This window comes from Dendrobates tinctorius, unplaced genomic scaffold (assembly GCF_039654945.1).
Source record: "Dendrobates tinctorius isolate UK_male_01 unplaced genomic scaffold, ASM3965494v1 ptg000039l, whole genome shotgun sequence".
NCBI classification, from domain to species: domain Eukaryota; kingdom Metazoa; phylum Chordata; class Amphibia; order Anura; family Dendrobatidae; genus Dendrobates; species Dendrobates tinctorius.
In genome coordinates this window covers 38,409,024-38,430,411 of record NW_027361707.1, presented here as the reverse complement: position 1 = coordinate 38,430,411, position 21,388 = coordinate 38,409,024, and the positions used below count along the sequence as shown (strand labels likewise).

General features: G+C 43.2%; 1 pseudogene; it reads right to left on the bottom strand.

Moving 5' to 3' along the window:
• The window catches only part of LOC141088522 (cytosol aminopeptidase-like), a 46,755-nt pseudogene that overhangs the window by 19,319 nt on the left and 6,048 nt on the right, over positions 1-21,388 (bottom strand).

The following is a 21,388-nucleotide window of genomic DNA, read 5'->3' as shown; positions in this document are numbered from 1 at the left end:
TGCGCACACACAAAAAACAAAAAACAAAAATACGGGAAAATAACCAAGGAGTATATACTTTTAGGCTATGTGCCCACGCTAGCGTTTTTAAACGCTCAGGAAAAGGATCCCCTTTCCCAGAAAACGCGCGTCTTTTTCCGCGATTTGACGCGTTTTTGACGTGTTTTTTTGACACGCGATTTCTGGGATCATTGGGGATGGCTAAAAACGCTGAGCAATGCGGGAATTAATGAGCATGCTGCGTTTTTAGCTGCTAAGCGATTCCTGAGCGGTTAAAAACGCATGCATTGGCACAAAAAGCCAAAAATGCATGCAAATGAATTAGAAGCATCTTGTAAGCATTTCTGCAGCGTCTGAGCCGGCACAAACGCTGGGGAAACGCATACAAAAATGCAACGTGGGCACCCAGCCTTAAAATGTTTATTATTTATTATTATTATTATTATTATTATTATTATTATACATGTTAAAATTGACACAACAAAAGAAGAACAAAGGAACTACTGGACAGTCAATAGTGGGGACGCTATAAAGTACCGGTGACATGAGGTAGTACGCTTATCATACAGTTAGGTCCATATATATTTGGACAGAGACAACATTTTTCTAGTTTTGGTTCTAGACATTACCACAATGAATTTTAAACAAAACAATTCAGATGCAGTTGAAGTTCAGACTTTCAGCTTTCATTTGAGGGTATCCACATTAAAATTGGATGAAGGGTTTAGGAGTTTCAGCTCCTTAACATGTGCCACCCTGTTTTCAAAGGGACCAAAAGAAATTGGACAATTGACTCCAAGGCTATTTCATGGACATTTGTGGGCAATCCCTTCATTATGTCATTCTCAATTAAGCAGATAAAAGGCCTGGAGTTGATTTGAGGTGTGGTGCTTGCATTTGGAAGGTTTTGCTGTGAAGGAAACAGCGGTCAAAGGAGCTCTCCATGCAGGTGAAACAAGCCATCCTTAAGCTGCAAAAACAGAAAAAACCCATCCGAGAAATTGCTACAACATTAGGAGTGGCAAAATCTACAGTTTGGTACATCCTGAGAAAGAAAGAAAGCACTGGTGAACTCATCAATGCAAAAAGACCTGGGCGCCATGGAAGACAACAGTGGTGGATGATCGCAGAATAATCTCCATGGTGAAGAGAAACCCCTTCACAACAGCCAACCAAGTGACCAACACTCTCCAGGAGGTAGGCGTATCAATATCCAAATCTACCATAAAGAGAAGACTGCATGAAAGTAAATACAGAGGGTTCACTGCACGGTGCAAGCCACTCATAAGCATCAAGAATAAAAAGGCTAGACTGGACTTTGCTAAAAAAACATCTAAAAAAGCCAGCACAGTTCTGGAAGAACATTCTTTGGACAGATGAAAACAAGATCAACCTCTACCAGAATGATGGAAAGAGAAAAGTATGGCGAAGGCGTGGTACAGCTCATGATCCAAAGCATGCCACATCATCTGTAAAACACGGCGGAGGCAGTGTGATGGCTTGGGCATGCATGGCTGCCAGTGGCACTGGGTCACTAGTGTTTATTGATGATGTGACACAGGACAGAAGCAGCCGAATGAATTCTGAGGTATTCAGAGCCATACTGTGTGCTCAGATCCAGCCAAATGCAGCCAAACTGATTGGTCGTCGTTTCATACTACAGATGGACAATGACCCAAAACATAAAGCCAAAGCAACCCAGGAGTTTATTAAAGCAAAGAAGTGAAATATTCTTGAATGGCCAAGTCAGTCACCTGATCTCAACCCAATTTCGCATGCATTTCACTTGTTAAAGACTAAACTTCAGACAGAAAGGCCCACAAGCAAACAGCAACTGAAAACCACCGCAGTGAAGGCCTGGCAGAGCCTCAAAGAGGAGGAAACACAGCGTCTGGTGATGTCCATGAGTTCAAGACTTCAGGCAGTCATTGCCAACAAAGGGTTTTCAACCAAGTACTAGAAATGAACATTTTATTTACAATTATTTATTCTGTCCAATTACTTTTGGTCCCTTTAAAAACAGGGTGGCACATGTTAAGGAGCTGAAACTCCTAAACCCTTCATCCAATTTTAATGTGGATACCCTCAAATGAAAGCTGAAAGTCTGAACTTCAACTGCATCTGAATTGTTTTGTTTGAAATTCATTGTGGTAATGTCTAGAACCAAAATTAGAAAAATATTGTCTCTGTCCAAATATATATGGACCTAACTGTATCTTATAAAGCAGCATAGACAACGGTACAAGGGGCAAAACATCCAACAGTTCAAGCCAAATAGCTTACAGCATGGAAGCATTACTTACATAAAAGGTCCTACTTGTTAAAGCGTTCCCACCGCCCCAACGTACGTTTCATCCAGTACTTCCTCAGGAGGCGTGTGAAGTACTAGATATCTTATTTATAAGATATGATAAGCATACTACCTCATAAAATCCCTGGTCTCTGCTGCAGATGTAATAGCGCTGTGAACCCTGAGCTGTGTATAATCCCACCCACATCCCTGACTGGCAACTTACTGTGTATAGGCAAAAAGCTGCCAATCAGTGGTGGAGGTTACATAGATTAGCTGGACTGCCTGGCACGCTACATCCAGTCCTCCAATGATCATCTCTTTGCTGATAAAACAATGATTGTATTGAAACTACAGCAAGCAGCTGATCAAGTGACACATCGCCGGAATCAGTCCCTATAGTATGCTGCTCTCAGATTACATACCAAAACCTGCTGATGGATTCCCTTTTAATACTGTGATAAATATATATAGATTTTCGACAATGCAGCTAATTCTGGAACACGTTTACTGCAAACGTCTTGGGAAACATTATGCAAAATGCTATAAAAGTGTCATTCCATGTGGGGTACAGTTAATCCGGTGCTTTTCCTATAGCGGCACAGACGTTGCAGCACAATTATGATGTTCCTGCACTTGACTCGCAGTGTTGAGCGCCCAGAGAACATACAGTGCCTTGCGAAAGTATTCGGCCCCCTGGAACTTTTCAGCCTTTTCCCACATATCATACTTCAAACATAAAGATACCAAATGTAAATTTTTGGTGAAGAAACAACAACAAGTGGGACACAATTGTGAAGTTGAATGAAATGTATTGGTTATTTTAAATTTTTGTGGAAATTCAAAAACTGAAAAGTGGGGCGTGCAATATTATTCGGCCCCTTTAATGTAACACTTTGTTGCGCCACCTTTTGCTGCGATTACAGCTGCAACTCGCTTGGGGTATGTCTCTATCAGTTTTGTACATCGAAAGACTGAAATTCTTGCCCATTCTTCCTTGGCAAACAGCTCGAGCTCAGTGAGGTTTGATGGAGATCGTTTGTGAACAGCAGTTTTCAGCTCTTTCCACAGATTCTCGATTGGATTCAGGTCTGGACTGTGACTTGGCCATTCTAACACCTGGATACGATTATTTGTGAACCATTCCATTGTAGATTTTGCTTTATGTTTGGGATCATTGTCTTGTTGGAAGACAAATCTCCCATCCCAGTCTAAGGTCTTTTGCAGACTCAAACAGGTTTTCTTCAAGAATGGTCCTATGTTTGGCTCCATCCATCTTCCCATCAATTTTAACCTTCCTCCCTGTCCCTGCTGAAGAAAAGCAGGCCCAAACCATGATGCTGCCACCACTATGTTTGGCAGTGGGGATGGTGTGTTCAGGGTGATGAGCTGTGTTGCCTTTACGCCAAACATATCGTTTGCCATTGTTGCAAAAAAGTTCGATTTTGGTTTCATCTGACCAGAGCACCTTCTTCCACATGTTTGGTGTGTCTCCCAGGTGGCTTGTTGCAAACTTTAAATGACACTCTTTATGGATATCTTTGATAAATGGCTTTCTTGCTACTCTTCCATAAAGGCCAGATTTATGCAGTGTACGACTGTTGTCCTATGGACAGACTGTCCTACCTCAGCTGTAGATCTCTGCAGTTCATCCAGAGTGATCATGGGCCTCTTGGCTGCATCTCTGATCCGTCTTCTCCTTGTATGAGATGAAAGTCTAGAGAGACAGTCGGGTCTTGGTAGATTTGCAGTGGTATGATACTCCTTCCATTTCAATATGATCGCTTGCACAGGGCTCCTTGGGATGTTTAAAGTTTTTAAAATCATTTTGTATCCAAATCCGGCTTTAAACTTCTCCACAACAGTATCACGGACCTGCCTGTTGTGTTCCTTGGTCTTCATGATGCTCTCTGTGCTTCAAACAGAACCCTGAGACTATCACAGAGCAGGTGCATTTATACGGAGACTTGATTACACACAGGTGGATTATATTTATCATCATTAGTCATTTAGGACAACATTGGATCACTCAGAGATCCACAATGAACTTCTGGAGTTAGTTTGCTGCACTGAAAGTAAAGGGGCTGAATAATATTGCACGCCCCACTTTTCAGTTTTTGAATTTCCACAAATTCAAAATAACCAATAAATTTCATTCAACTTCACAATTGTGTTCCACTTGTTGTTGATTCTTCATCAAAAATTTACATTTGATATCTTTATGTTTGAAGCATGATATGTGGGAAAAGGTTGAAAAGTTCCAGGGGGCCGAATACTTTTGCAAGGCACTGTAGATGTGAAGAGCTTACTGAGCCTTTGCAGGAAAGGTTTCTGTGGCTCAGTGTGTAACACTTGCTTTGCAGCACTGGGGTCCTGGGTTGAATCCCGCCAATAACATCTGTAAGGAGCTTGCATGTTCTCCCAGTGTTTTTGTGGGTTTCCTCCCACACTCCAAAGACAGACTGATATGGAATCTAGATTGTGATCCCCATTGGGGACAGGGATGATGTCTGTAAAGTGCTGCGGAATTAATGGCGCTATATAGTGGAATAAAATAAACTCTACCTTCCATACGGCATTGTTGAGACTTTTTTCTTCTTTTTGGCCTTAAGCTCATCATATTCATATAACCCCAGAACGGCCCCTTCTGCCGCGGCCTGAGCGTCTCTGCAGGGGTCAACGTCAACATGTGCAATCTCCAAATCCTGCATGTGCCTACAGCCCGCTGGGTGGGAAAGCAACAAACAGTCAGAAGTCAGGGCAGGTAAAGCCCCCACACGCAATAGATGTCCGGCTGACTGCTAAGGCACCAGACCCCTCACTACATGGCCGAGTGTTCCTGTGTTCTCTATGGGGGGGCCGCTGTCGGACTCCTCCAGCGTCAGCTCATCTCCATGGAGAACAAAAGGGTTGATGCTTTTAAACAGGTGTCTGACCTGTCATAGACCCCCGTACACGGACTCACTGCTGACCTCTCACACATTGGCAGGGTCAGTCCACTTTAGGCTGGTTTTACATTAGCATTTTTTGCGCAGCACAACGTGCGTGTCCATGGGCATGCCTACCTATGTTTAACATGGCGCGCGCATGGTCTTGCGTTTGCACGCGTTCATACGCATTTTCGTGCACACGTGTTTTTTCGCCGTGTGCGCCTAGGCGCGCCCGACGCAACCTGTTGCATTTTTTGGTCTGCTGAAAGGCGTAAAAACACGCATGCGCACAGAATGTGACAAAATAACGCATTACAGTCTATGGGAATGCAGGTGTGTGCATGGACATGCGCTCGTCTGTGTTTTCGTGCGCATGCGTTTTTGGGGTAAATATGTGTAGAAACTGGTTTTAACCCCTAGAGAACGAATGCGCAAAAAAAACGCAAACGCATGCAAAAACACATCATGCGTTTTTTGTATGCGTTTGTATTGGGCACGATGCGCTGCACAAAAAAACACTAAGGCCTCTTTCACACATCAGGTTTTCGCTGTCAGGCGCGATCCGACGCTTTTGACAAAAACCGGATTCGGCGAAATGCAATGCCGGATCCGGTTTCCCCCCATTGACTTGCATTTGCGCCGGATCGCGCCGGATGGCCATGCGTTTCATCCGGTTTTCGCCGGATTTGGCAATGTGTCTCAATCCGGCGTCTGGAAAAACGGCTACTGTAACGTTTTTTGTCTCCGGCGAAAAAGCCGGACACGCCGGATCCGGCGCATCCGGCTTTTTCACACAATGAAAGCCTATGAGCGCCGCAATGCGCCGGATTCGTTTTTTTTGGTCTGAGCATGCTCAGTAGCTCTGCCCACAAGACACATATATAAAAGCAAGACAGTGGGACCCTCAGCCACACCCAACATGCCACCCAAGACAGCAACCAGGCGCAGGAGAAGGCAGGAGACCACTGCAGCAGCACCATCAGCACCACCACCACGCCAAATGGAGCAGCAAATGGAACATGCTGAGGAGGGGAGTCCAGCAGCAGATGAGAGACGGTAATTATCAAATCCCCCATTCCTCCAAACTAGGGCCATGGAATATCAAGATATTCATTGGCCCTTTGTTTCTCTTTATTCAACAGCCGCCCAAGAGTTGCAGCAGCAGCACTGGCAGCAGCAACACCACCCACAGCCATGGAGTCTGGCCAGCAGGAAGACAGCACATCTTCTTCTGGGAGCCCTCCCTCTCATCGTCAGCGTTTGACGGTAAGTTTTTATTTCCAAAATCCATCATCTCTGGAATATATGTGTATTCATTGCCTTTTATTTCAAAACAGGAATCACAAGCTGAAGAGGAGCTCCCAGAAAAAGAAGGAAGGGGTGGACAGACACCTGGAGTGGGCTCACAATTGGTAAGTTTTTGGCATCAAACGCAGAAACACAACATCACACTACACACAACACATAGAAAACAATGTTCTGCAGACCACACACAGCAAACAAATGCCTACATCCTAAGAAATAACATTTTTTGTTTTCTTCTCTAGTCTTCCCAATCTGGTGCTCGGTCAAGAGGTCCTCGCAGTGCCTCCCAGGGTCGTCGGCGACAGCAACGCGGCGGTCACCAGCGTGTAAGTATAAATATTTTTGCTTTTTTTTTTTTGCACTTTTTATTTCATTTCTTTTGTGGAGGCCAATTATGTTATTTTTGTCTTTTTCTTTAACAGCCTTCACAGAGTGGTCCCGACTCTGACGGTGAGGATGGAGGACTCGATGTGGACCACCTCATCGATCTCGTCAGAGAAAGGGAGCCGCTCTGGAATATGGCTGACCGACGCCACGCTGACCTGATCGTTACCCGACGACTCTGGGAGGAAATCTGTTCGCTCCTTGTGGACCGCTGGGAGGACCTCGATGCTCGGGCCCAGATTAAAGAGCGTAAGTATATACAGTACCGGTTGCTTGATGTAAACCAGTGTTTCCCGAACAACAGTCCTCGTGGTCCCCACGGATCATGTGTTCAGGATTTCTATTTACTATGGAAATCCTGAAAACATGACCCCTGGGGACCATGAGGACTGGAGTTTGGGAAACACTGATGTTGTATACTAACCACTTTGTCCTTTCTCGTTTCAGGGGACAGAATTGTGAAGCGGTGGCGGTCTGTGAGGGATCGTTTCAAGAAGGAGTTCAATAAAGAGATGCGGGCCCCGAGTGGATCTGGAGGACGCAGGAGCAAGTACAAGTACGCACAAGCCCTGTCGTTCCTCCAGGATACAATGGTCACCAGAAGGTAAATATTACACACCACATGTGAAAAAAAAATGTTTAGATGTAACAATTTTTTTTCAGCCAGGGCCATACCATGTCACTATTTTAATTGTTTTTTTTTCTCTTTATTCCACAGCACGGTGAGCAGCACTCGGGAGCCTGCACGGTTGGACCCTACTGAGGAGATCCCTGAGGAGACCGGCACCGAGGGACACTTCGACCGCCCCGGTACATCTGCACCTTCACAGCCTTCCAACACATTCGACCCCTCTGTCCCATCCACCAGCACAGGAGCATCGTGGCCGCCTACATTACATGAAGCTGCTGGTGAGGAGATCGCTTTCCCTTTACCCCACCCTTCTGCCCCTGCCACCTCTAGTACACCTGCGGGTACTGGGCGGCAGCGGCAGAGGGGTCAGGAAAAGACTTATGCGCCAGAGTTCTTGCATCTGAATGAATCTTTCCAGAACTGTCTAAAAGTCTTGTCAGAGCAAATCTCCTCAGGCTTTCAGCAGATCAACTCCAGCATTCTGGAGGTGAAGACACTTCTGCAAACCATGCATTCAGAAGCAAGATCTTCGCCAAACCACACCTTTTTCAGGTCTGTTGTGGAGCGCATGGAAACGCTATCTCCTACCCAGCAGATGCATGTAATGCATTCATGCCACGGTGCTCTCCAGCACGTTACCTCCCAACCTTCTCCTCCCACCCCAGTAGTTCCTCCACCTGCACCCCCTCCAGCCACTTTCCATCCTCCCCCTCCTATTACATACCATCCAGCTCCCCAGTACCAGCAACCTCCCCAGTACCAGCAACCTCCCCACTTCCAGCAACCTGCCCCATACCAAACTCCTTCCCCATACAACTTGCCATCAACATCATCTGCTCCTACAGTCCCTGCCCAATCCTCCACTCCACCGCCCACCACCTCTTCTGCCTCCCACATGTCCACCCATTCTGTAGCTTTTTCCACACCTTCACCTCTAACTGTTCCTTCCCCACCACGATCCCAGTCCTCTCTCCACACTCCCAGTGTCGAAGTGTCCCGCAGCCCCTCCAGCAGTATTTCCACCCCACACTACACAGATTTATAATATGTGTATTTTAATAAAAATGACCAGTTTTATGGTTTCAAAGCTTTATTAAAAAAGTTTATTAAAATTTAAAAACAGTTTACTAAAAAAAACATTTTTCAATAAAAGTTAAATTATTTTACACTGGTTGTCTGTCATTTCTTTCTGCGGCCAAAAAGGTTAAATACAGGGTATTTAAAAGGTAAAAAGGTATTCAAAACTAGGTATATAACTGTGGGTAAATTTTAGCTTTTTGCCACAATTGTGTTCCTGGTTGTGTTTGAAGCAAAGTATTTCACCTAAAAATCTTTAAAAAAATTAAAGATGTGTCTGACAGGATATCAGGAATCTTCAGACCTACAGATGACTTCCCATTCCTGCTACTACATGTGGGGACAAATGACACCGCAAGAAACGACCTGGAAACCATCTGCAGAGACTTTGAAGACTTAGGCAAGAAAGTGAAAGAACTGGGAGCGCAGGTGGTCTTCTCTTCCATCCTCCCAGTGGATGGCCATGGAACAAGGAGGTGGAATAAGATTCTGCAGGTGAACAACTGGCTACGTCGATGGTGCCGTCAGCAACGATTTGGATTTCTGGATCACGGAGTGAACTACTTATACGATGGACTACTTGCTAGAGATGGGGTGCACCTTACGAAGACTGGAAAGCATGTATTTGGAAGTCGCCTTGCTACACTTGTAAGGAGAGCTTTAAACTAGAACAACATGGGAAGGGAAGCAAAAGACCAGAAAAAGCCATACACCTGACAAATGCTATTGAGAACTCTGCTATTAGAAGTGGAAAGGAAGAACAAAGACGAAAGAATATAATTAATAAAAATATTGGAGAAAGAGAAACCAATCACAAACTAAAATGTTTCTATACTAATGCACAAAGCATGGGCAACAAACAAGGAGAATTGGAACTACTAACACAGGAAAAGAAATATGATGTCATTGGAATCACTGAAACTTGGTGGGACAATACACATGATTGGAATACAAGACTAGAAGGATACAACTTATTTGCAAGAAACAGACTTGATAAACGAGGAGGGGGTGTCGCATTGTATGTTAGAAACGCGTATATCTGCACAGAGATTGAAGCTTCAGAGACTGGGAGTTCTGTGGAAACTGTTTGGGTAAGAATACAAGGACAGAACAACGGAAAGGACACCATTGTAGGCATTTACTACAGGCCGCCTGTGCAAGCTGAAGCTATGGATGAACTCTTTATGCATCAAATGGCCAAGTTCTCCAAAAAATATGACATAGTTGTCATGGGAGATTTCAACTATCCAGACATTTGTTGGGAATCTCTCTCAGGCAAAACTAACAGGTCAAGGAAATTCTTATCCTCTCTTGCTGACAACTTTATCTTCCAAAAGGTAAGGGAGAAAACAAGGGGAACTGCTACCTTGGATCTAATCCTTATAAACAGGGAGGAAATGGTTGAGGAGGTAAAAGTGGCTGGGACCCTAGGAGGTAGCGACCATGCTATTTTAGAATTTTGGATAACTAGAGGCGGAAGACCTGTGAAGACTCAGACGTCAAGGTTAGATTTCAGAAAGGCAGATTTTAAGGGATTCAGAAAGATAATTGGAGGGATCCAATGGCTGGATATCCTTAAAGACAAAAATGTCCAGGAAGGATGGGAAATCTTGAAAAATGAAATTCTCAAAGCACAGTTGTTAACAATTCCGAAAAGAGGGAAAAATAGGAAGCATTTAAGGAAACCAGGATGGATGAACACAGAACTTGAGCACATGCTAAAAAGGAAGAAAAAAATGTTTATAAAATGGAAAGAGGGAGGCATATCTAAAGAAGAATATAATGCTGTCTGCAGAACCTGCAGGGCACAAATCAGATTATTTAAAGCTGACAATGAATTGAGGCTTGCAAGAGATGTCAAAAGCAATAATAAAGGATTTTGGGGATATGTCAAAAGTAAAAGAAAAGTCAAAGATGCTATAGGATTTTTACAGGATGAAAATGATGAAATGGTAAGACAGGATGTTGAGAAGGCTGAACTTTTAAATTCCTATTTTGCATCTGTTTTCTCTCAGAAAGGAAATGTAACACCAACTGTTATTCACTGTCCTATTAAGGGAATAGAAGAATCCAGGATATCTATAAACAGAATGATAGTGAGGAAACACTTAGCTAACCTAAATGAATTCAAGTCTCCAGGTCCAGATGAATTACACCCCAGAGTACTGAAGGAGATAGCAGAAGAAATTTTTGAACTCCTCTCCATAATCTTTGAAAATTCTTGGAGAACAGGAGAAGTGCCAGAAGACTGGAGAAGAGCAAATGTTGTTCCTATCTTCAAAAAGGGGAAGAAGGTGAACCCAGGCAACTATAGGCCGGTGAGTCTGACTTCTATACCAGGAAAGATCTTTGAACAAATTATTAAACAACATGTATGTCAATACCTGGATAAGAATGAAGTGATTAAACAGAGTCAGCATGGGTTTGTAACTAATAAGTCATGTCAGACTAACTTAATTTCCTTCTATGATGGTATCACTGATTGGGTGGATCAAGGAAATGCTGTAGATATAGTATATCTTGACTTCAGCAAAGCATTTGACAAAGTCTCTCATACAATCCTTATTGAAAAAATGACTAAGTATGGAATGGACAAGGCAACTGTTAGGTGGATTCATAACTGGCTTAGTGATCGGACCCAAAGAGTGGTCGTAAATGGCTGCACATCCAGTTGGAAGAATGTCTCAAGTGGGGTACCACAGGGCTCTGTCCTGGGTCCTGTATTGTTCAACATCTTTATCAACGATTTAGATGAAGGAATTGAGGGTAAACTGATTAAATTTGCTGATGACACAAAGCTAGGAGGGATAGCTAATACTAGAGAAGAGAGAGAGAGGATTCAAAAAGATTTAAATAAACTGGAGAAGTGGGCAGCAACTAACAGAATGGTTTTTAACAGGGAGAAATGCAAAGTACTACATCTGGGCAATAAAAATGAAAAAAGCATATATAGAATGGGAGGAATAGGGCTAAGTGACAGCACATGTGAAAAAGACTTGGGTATACTAATAGATCACAGACTGAATATGAGTCAACAGTGTGATGCAGCAGCAAAAAAGGCAAATGCAATTCTAGGATGTATTAACAGAAGCATACAGTCTAGATCACGTGAAGTCATTATTTCCCTCTACTCCTCTTTGGTCAGACCTCATCTGGAATATTGTGTCCAGTTTTGGGCACCACATTTTAAAAAAGACATCAACAAACTGGAGCAAGTTCAGAAAAGAGCGACCAGAATGGTGACCGGTCTGCAAACCCTGTGTTATGAGGAAAGGTTGCAGGATTTGGGAATGTTTAGTTTGCAAAAGAGAAGCCTGAGAGGAGACTTAATAGCTGTCTACAAATATCTAAAGGGCTGTCACATTGTAGAAGGATCAACTTTATTCTCATTTGCACAAGGAAAGACTAGAAGCAATGGGATGAAACTGAATGGGAGGAGACACAGATTAGATATTAGAAAAAACTTTTTGACAGTTAGAGTGATCAATGAGTGGAACAGGCTGCCACGAGAAGTTGTGAGTTCTCCTTCAATGGAAGTCTTCAAACAGAGGCTGGACAGACATCTGACTGGGATGATTTAGCGAATCCTGCTTTGAGCAGGGGGTTGGACCAGATGGCCCAGGAGGTCCCTTCCAACTCTACGATTCTATGATTCTATGATTCTATGAAAAGTTGTGTTTATTGTTGGTGATTTCCTAACAATGTACACAACTTTTGTTAAAAGGTGAAATACTTTGCATAAAACACAACCAGGTACACACCTGTGGCCTAAAGCTAAAAATAGTAAGACCATGACAAGATAGCCAACTTTGGTTGGCAAAGGTATATACTGTTGGTACAGAAGGTACACAATTTTGGTTAAGGGCACAAATCTTTCACACTCTGTCATCCTGCCAGTGTACTCTGCCTTGAGGGGACATAAAGTATAGTGCAAAATTGTCCCTCATTACTGAAACCGTCACAGAACTTCTAGTGGTAATGTCATGGTAATCTTGCAAGGTGGTTTCTTCAGAGGTGTCCTCAATGGAAATGGGTTCCTTGCAGATAACAAAATTGTGGAGTACCACGCACGCTTTGATCACCTCGTCCACAGTTTCTGTCTTGAGGTTGATCGCAGTCAATAGGACCCGCCATTTGGCTGTCAGAATACCAAAGGTACATTCAACCATTCTTCTTGCTCTTGTGAGGCGGTAATTAAAAATGCGTTTTGTTCTTGACAATCCTCTGCTACCGTACGGTTTCAAAAGGTGTTCTTACAGCTGGAAGGCTTCATCCCTTACACAGACAAATGGCATAGGTGGACCAGATGTTTGCGGCAGCGGTCTAGGGGGTGGGAACTGGAAGGTGTTTCCATACAGTTTACGCCCCATGGCAGACAGTTTGAAAACTTGAGAGTCATTGGAGCGGCCATAGGCCCCAATATCAACAGCAATAAATTTGTATTCCGCGTCAGCGATGGCCATGAGGACAATTGAAAAATATTTCTTGTAATTGAAATATTCCGATCCCGATCCGGCTGGCTTTACAATGCGGATATGTTTCCCGTCCACAGCGCCCAAGCAGTTGGGAAACTGACATATCTGTTGAAACTTTTCTGAAAATTCAATCCACCTCTCTGTTGTTGGCTCTGGTAAAAACTCTTCAGCTAAGGAGTCCCAGAGTGCACGGCATGTGTACTTCACTATTCCAGATATGGTGGAAATCCCGAGTCTGTACTGGAAATGCAGTGACGAAAGGGATTCTCCAGTTGCAAGAAATCTGTGGAGAATTAAAAAACAATCAATTAGTTTTAAATCACAGCATTACATACCAAAACTCAGCTATAACACTTGGAGATACAAACTACCACCAACAAGTTTGCAGTGAAAGTGTGCTCTGATGCGATCACATCCAATAAATGTGGCTTACCTTAAAGTCACCATCAGACGCTCTGCGGGTGAAACAGAGAAGCGGCAATAGGTGTCTGCTTTTCTTATGAGGTGTGCAATGCGCTCCACCAAGTAATCAAAATTCTCCATTTTCATCCGAACATATCCAAAAAATTTATCCGGGTTTCGTCGAAGGTCCATGCATAGTGTAGAATAGACCCCACGCGTCATTCTCTTGGCTGTGATGGGGTGGATCCACAAACGTCGTCTACGATGCCTGATGCGCTGCTGTCTCGCTCTCTCCTTCTCCAGAACAATCACCCTCAAACGATTCGCCTCCGCTATAAAATCCGCCAAATTCTTCAAAATATTTCCAATGACAACATCCATCTTCGCCAGTAACTTGCTTTTCTCTCCAACCTGCACTTTCTCCTCTACAACCTGTCAAAGAAGGGCTGTAGGAACACGCTATATATAGTTTTCCAGTAGCCAATCCCGTTCGGAAGGCCACAAGGGGTGTTTTTAAAAACCGGATCCGGCGTAATCCGTCGAAAAACGGATGAACCGGATGAGACGGATCCGGTTTTGTCTGTCAAGAACAAGACGGATCCGGCAGAAAAACGGATCCGTCACATCCGGTTTTATGAAATATTTGCCGGATCCGGCGCTCCGGCACAACGCCGGATCGCGCCTGACGCCGAAAACCTGATGTGTGAAAGTAGCCTAATGTGAAATTAGCCTTAGAGTAATGTGTAATGGGGTTTTATTCACATTTGTAGTTATTTGCCATAATTAATCACAATAACACAGAAAAATAAAGCAGCAGGATGAGAAATGGGTCCATTTACAGCATCAACAATAGTCAATTCTGGCTGCATACACCGGCAACAGATATAGGATTTTTTTTTTTTTGCTTAGAAACATGTATTTGGAGCAGAAAATATAATTTTTTACATTGCGTTTTTTTAATTAAACATTGTGCACAGTTTAGCTTTTCCAGGCTCTTAGGTTTTCTCACATTTCGATGTGGTCTGTGGTTATAGATCAGATGAGTGAAACTCAGAAAAGTTACGAATTCATAGAATCATAGATTCGTAGCGTTGGAAGGGACCTCCTGGGCCATCTGGTCCAACCCCCTGCTCAAAGCAGGATTCGCTAAATCATCCCAGTCAGATGTCTGTCCAGCCTCTGTTTGAAGACTTCCATTGTAGGAGAACTCAGCACTTCTCGTGGCAGCCTGTTCCACTCATTGATCACTCTGTCAAAAAGTTTTTTCTAATATCTAATCTGTGTCTCCTCCCATTCAGTTTCATCCCATTGCTTCTAGTCTTTCCTTGTGCAAATGAGGATAAAGTTGATCCTTCTACAATGTGACAGCCCTTGAGATATTTGTAGACAGCTATTAAGTCTCCTCTCCGTCTTCTCTTTTGCAAACTAAACATTCCCAAATCCTGCAACCTTTCCTCATAAGACAGGGTTTGCAGACCGGTCACCATTCTGGTTGCTCTTTTCTGAACTTGCTCCAGTTTGTTGATGTCTTTTTTAAAATGTGGTGCCCAAAACTGGACACAATATTCCAGATGAGGTCTGACCAAAGAGGAGTAGAGGGCAATAATGACTTCACGTGATCTAGACTGTATGCTTCTGTTAATACATCCTAGAATTGCATTTGCCTTTTTTGCTGCTGCATCACACTGTTGACTCATATTCAGTCTGTGATCATTAGTATACCCAAGTCTTTTTCACATGTGCTGTTGCTTAGCCCTATTCCTCCCATTCTGTATATGCTTTTTTCATTTTTATTGCCCAGATGTAGTACTTTGCATTTTTCCCTGTTAAAAACCATTCTGTTAGTTGCTGCCCACTGCTCCAGTTTATTTATATCTTTTTGAATCCTCTCTCTCTTCTCTAGTATTACCTATCCCTCCTAGCTTTGTGTCATCAGCAAATTTAATCAGTTTACCCTCAATTCCTTCATCTAAATCGTTGATAAAGATGTTGAACAATACAGGACCCAGGACAGAGCCCTGTGGTACCCCACTTGAGACATTCTTCCAACTGGATGTGCAGCCATTTACGACCACTCTTTGGGTCCGATCACTAAGCCAGTTATGAATCCACCTAACAGTTGCCTTGTCCATTCCATACTTAGTCATTTTTTCAATAAGGATTGTATGAGATACTTTGTCAAATGCTTTGCTGAAGTCAAGATATACTATATCTACAGCATTTCCTTGATCCACCCAATCAGTGATTCCATCATAGAAGGAAATTAAGTTAGTCTGACATGACTTATTAGTTACAAACCCATGCTGACTCTGTTTAATCACTTCATTCTTTTCCAGGTACTGACATACATGTTGTTTAATAATTTGTTCAAAGATCTTTCCTGGTATAGAAGTCAGACTCACCGGCCTATAGTTGCCTGGGTCCACCTTCTTCCCCTTTTTGAAGATAGGAACAACATTTGCTCTTCTCCAGTCTTCTGGGACTTCTCCTGTTCTCCAAGAATTTTCAAAGAATTCATTCAGACCAAGCTCACTGATAGATTCTCAGTTAACTCATCCGGCTGCAAGCAATAGGCCGTGCAACTCCGAGGCTTCAGAAGTCAAAGGGTGAAAAACTTTTAATGAAACCTATTTCAAAATGATTTTTTAGCCCCAGATATTTTCACGTGAGAGGGGAAAAAAAAGTTCCCAAAAGGTGAATAGCCCTTAATTAGAAAAGGAGGACCAAGCAGAATATTTGCTGGGTGTCAGATGTAACATAGTAATTAAGGTTGAAGGGAGACTTTAAGTCCATCTAGTTCAACCCATATCCTATCCTAACTTGCCCTAACATGTTGATCCAGAGGAAGGCAAAAAAACCCCATGTGGCAAACAGTGAGCTTCATATTGGGGAAAAAAATTCCTTCCCGACCACATACGGCAATCAGACTAGCTCCCTGGATCAACGCAACACTAAGGAAACTAGTGTATATACCCTGTAATATTATACTTTTCAAGAAAGGCATCCAGTCCCCTCTTAAATTTTAGTAGGGAATCACTCATTACAACATCATATGGCAGAGAGTTCCACAGTCTCACTGCTCGTACAGTAAAGAATCCGCGTCTGTGAGTATGCTTAAACCTTCTTTCCTCCAGACGTAGAGGATGCCCCCTTGTCCCCGTCACAGGTCTAAGAGTAAAAAGATCATTAGAAAGGTCTTAGTATTGTCCCCGCATATATTTATACATTGTAATAAGATCACCCCTAAGCCTTCGATTCTCCAAACTAAATAACCCCAAGTGTAATAACCTGTCTTGGTATTGCAGACCCCCCAGTTCCCTAATAACCTTGGTCGCTCTTCTCTGCACCCGCTCCAGTTCAGCTATGTCTTTCTTATACACCGGAGACCAGAATTGTACACAGTATTCTATGTGTGGTCGCACTAGTGACTTATATAGAGGTACAATTATGTTCTCCTCATGAGCATCTATGCCTCTTTTAATGCATCCCATTATTTTATTTGCCTTTGCAGCAGCTGCCTGACACTGGCCACTAAATGTGAGTTTGTCGTCCACCCATACACCCAGGTCTTTTTCAGTGACTGTTTTACCCAGTGTTTTACAATTAAGCACATAATTATACATCTTGTTCGTTCTACCCAAGTGCATGACCTTACATTTATCCCCATTAAAGCTCATTTGCCATTTATCAGCCCAAGCTTCTAGTTTACATAAATCCTCCTGTAATATAAAATTGTCCTCCTCTGTATTGATTACCCTGCAGAGTTTAGTGTCATCTGCAAATATTGAAATTCTACTCTATATGCCCCTTACAAGGTCATTAATAAATATGTTAAAAAGAAGCGGGCCCAAAACTGACCCCTGTGGTACCCCACTGCTAACCGTGACCCAGTCCGAGTGTGCTCCATTAATAACCACCCTTTGTTTCCTATCCCTGAGCCAGCTCTTAACCCACCTACACATATTTTCCCCTATCCCCATTGTTCTCATTTTATGTATCAACCTTTTGTGTGGCACCGTATCAAAAGCTTTTGAAAAGTCCATGTACACCACGTCCACTGCATTCCCTTGGTCCAGTCCGGAACTTACCTCTTCATAAAAGCTTATCAGATTAGTCTGACAGGAACGGTCCCTTGTAAACCCATGATGATATTGGGTCATAAGTTTATTCTTCTCCAGATACTCCAGTATAGTATCTCTTAGAAAACCCTCCAGGATTTTACCCACAGTTGAGGTTAAACTTACTGGCCTATAATTTCCAAGTTCAGTTTTTGTCCCCTTTTTGAATATTGGCACCACATTTGCTATACGCCAGTCCTGTGGTACAGACCCTGTTATTATGGAATCTTTAAAGATTAAAAATAATGGTCTGTCTATGACTGTGCTTAATTCCTGCAGTACTCGGGGGTGTATCCCATCCGGGCCCGGGGATTTGTCAATTTTAGTGATTTTTAGACGCCGCCGTACTTCCTGCTGGGTTAAGCAGGTGACATTTAATGTAGAATTTTTATCCCTGATCATGTTATCCGTCATGGGATTTTCTTGTGTAAACACTGTCGAAAAAAAGTTATTTAGCATATTGGCTTTTTCCTCATCCTCATCCACCATTTCACCCAGACTATTTTTAAGGGGACCAACACTATCATTTTTTAGCTTCTTACTATTTATGTAGTTAAAGAATATTTTGGGATTATTTATACTTTCTCTGGCAATGAGTCTCTCTGTCTCAATCTTTGCTGTTTTGATTTGCTTTTTACAGAATTTTTTTAATCTTCTGTATTTAGTTAATGCCTCATCACTACCTATTTGCTTTAATTCTTTAAATGCTTTATTTTTATCTCTTATTGCGCCCCTTACAGCTCTATTTAGCCATAGCGGTTTCCTCCTATTTCTCGCATATTTATTCCCATACGGTATATATTGTGCACAGGTCCTATTCAGGATGCTAATAAACGTCTCCCATTTTCTTGGTGTATTTTTATGTCTCAGGATATCGTCCCAGTTAATTGCACCAAGATCATCTCTCATCCGTTGGAAATTTGCCTTCCTGAAGTTTAGTGTCCTTGTAACCCCTCTACTACACATCTTATTAAAGGATACATGAAAACTTATTAATTTGTGATCACTATTACCCAAGTGACCCCCAACCCTTACATTTGATATGCGGTCTGGCCTGTTGGATAATATTAGGTCTAGCAGTGCCCCCCCTCTTGTTGGGTCCTGAACCAGTTGTGAAAGGTAATTGTCTCTCATAGTTATCAGACACCTATTCCCTTTGCTGGAACTGCAGGTTTCGGTTCCCCAATGTATTTCAGGGTAGTTGAAGTCCCCCATAATAATGACTTCTCCTTGAGTCGCAGCTTCATCTATTTGCTTTATGAGGATATTCTCTGTTGCTTCCATTATTTTTGGAGACTTATAACAAACCCCTATCAGTAATTTATTATTTTTCCCCCCTCCCCTTATCTCTACCCACAGGGACTCTACATTTTCATTAGATTCATATATATTATCACGCAGGATGGGTTTTAAGGATGATTTTACATATAAACACACGCCTCCCCCTCGTTTATTAGTACGGTCATTTCTGAACAGACTATAGCCCTGTACATTAACCGCCCAGTCATGGCTCTCATCCAGCCATGTCTCAGATATCCCCACCATGTCATAATTATGCTCCAACAACATTAACTCCAATTCCTCCATCTTGTTGGCGAGGCTTCTGGCATTAGTATACATGCACTTTATGTATCTCTATGTACCTCTATTCTCTCTTAAATTATTAACTGTTCTAACCCCACCCCCCATGCCACCCCCACCCCCAATTTCATTATTTGTGCCCAGGTCTCTATCTGCACTGTCTTCCCCTCCTATAAAAGGAATACCCTCCCCCCGTCCATAGTTTAAACACTCCTCCAACCTTCTAGCCATTTTCTCCCCCAGCACAGCTGCACCCTCCCCATTGAGGTGCAGCCCGTCCCTAGCATAGAACCTGTAGCCAACGGAGAAGTCGGCCCAGTTCTGCAGGAACCCAAACCCCTCCTTCCTACACCAATTCCTGAGCCACTTATTAACCTCCCTAATCTCCCGTTGCCTCTCTGGCGTGGCACGTGGTACAGGAAGTATTTCCGAAAATACCACCTTGGAGGTCCTTGCTTTAAGCTTACAGCCTAATTCCCTGAAATCATCTTTAAGGACCTTCCACCTACCTCTAACTTTGTCATTTGTGCCAATGTGCACCATGACCGCTGGATCCTCACCAGCCCCTCCCAGTAATCTGTCAACCCGATCAGCGATGTGTCGGACTCGAGCGCCAGGTAGGCAGCACACCGTTCGACGATCCCTGTCTTTGTGACAGATTGCCCTATCTGTTCCCCTAATAATTGAGTCTCCCACTACCAGAACCTGTCTGGCCTGCCCTGCTCTCCTATTTCCCCCCTTACTGGAGCAGACACTCCTCCGGCTTTCAGAGGACATGCCTTGCTGCAGCAGTGCTACTCCTGCACTAACACTCCCCTCATCTGCCAACTTAGCAAACTTATTGGGGTGTGCCAGATCAGGACTAGCCTCCCTGGTGCTCTTCCCTCTACCCCGCCTTCTAACTGTCACCCAGCTAGCTGCTTCATTGTCCTGCAGCTCCAACCTAGCATCCCCCCTCATCTATCCCATTGAGCGTCTGCTCAGTGAGCAGAAGACTCCTTTCCATATTGTCTATGGATCTCAGTGTTGCCAGCTGCACATTTAGATCCAGAATCTGGGCTTCCAAATGCACAACGTGCTCACATCTCGCACAGCAGTATGCACCCTCGACCGGCTGTTCAAGGATTTCATACATGCGGCAAGACGTGCACTGGATGGCATTGGCAATAGTGGAGCACATCCTAATGGGGATTGCAAAAGACAATACGATAAGCAAAAATAAATAAAAAGTATTAATAAAATATAACAGCAATTCAGTAATACCTCCCTTGGAAACTCCCTGAATCCAAAGTCACTGAATCTCAAGTCACACACTTACCACAGTTCGCACTTACGCTCATGTCACACTCAGCTCGTTCACACTCGCTCAGGCAGAAGATTTAAAAGAATTTTTTTTTTTCCCCCCTTTTACCAGCACACCACCTTGCTGCTCAATGCACTTCCAAAAGGAGTTATGCCCCAACCAGCTGCCCCTTATAAACCCTTAATTACTGTATGAACTCCCACTCTTAATTAACCCCTTGTGAATATAGTTACACCTCAAGATTTAAATTCAATATAGTTAACCCTTAAAAACACAGATAGTAAAATAAGAGATTAAAGATTAGAGAGAGAAAAAAAAAAAATAGGTTAAACAAGCCCCCAAGCCCCCCAAAAATTGGGACAGGTAGAAAGCACTCAGCAACCTACAATTCAGCAACTCACACAGGTATTTGTTATAGGTTTTCCAAACACCTCTTCACTGAATCTCAAGTCACACACTTACCACAGTTCGCACATACGCTCAGGTCACACTCTGCTCGTTCACACTCGCTCAGGCAGAAGATTTAAAAGATTTCCCCCCCCCCCCCTTTTACCAGCACACCACCTTGCTGCTCAATGCACTTCCAAAAAAAAAAAAACGTGTCAAGAATGTGACAAGACTAAGTCTAGCCATTCCCTTTAACTAATAAGCTGATGTACATTTTCCTTTTAGTTCACTACTGAAGTATTAAGAGAATCACTGCCAAAAATACAAAGGTCAGCGGTAACCACAGCCACGACCGGTCACACTAAGTTACCTGATACCGCAGCCCTAATGTTCTCCTTGCTTTCATTCCAGAGCTCCTGCTGGTGGACACCTGGCGACTGCTTCCCCAACCCCACCGTCACCACACTGTGGAAATCCTGCCATTGAAAGAGACCTGTTAATGACG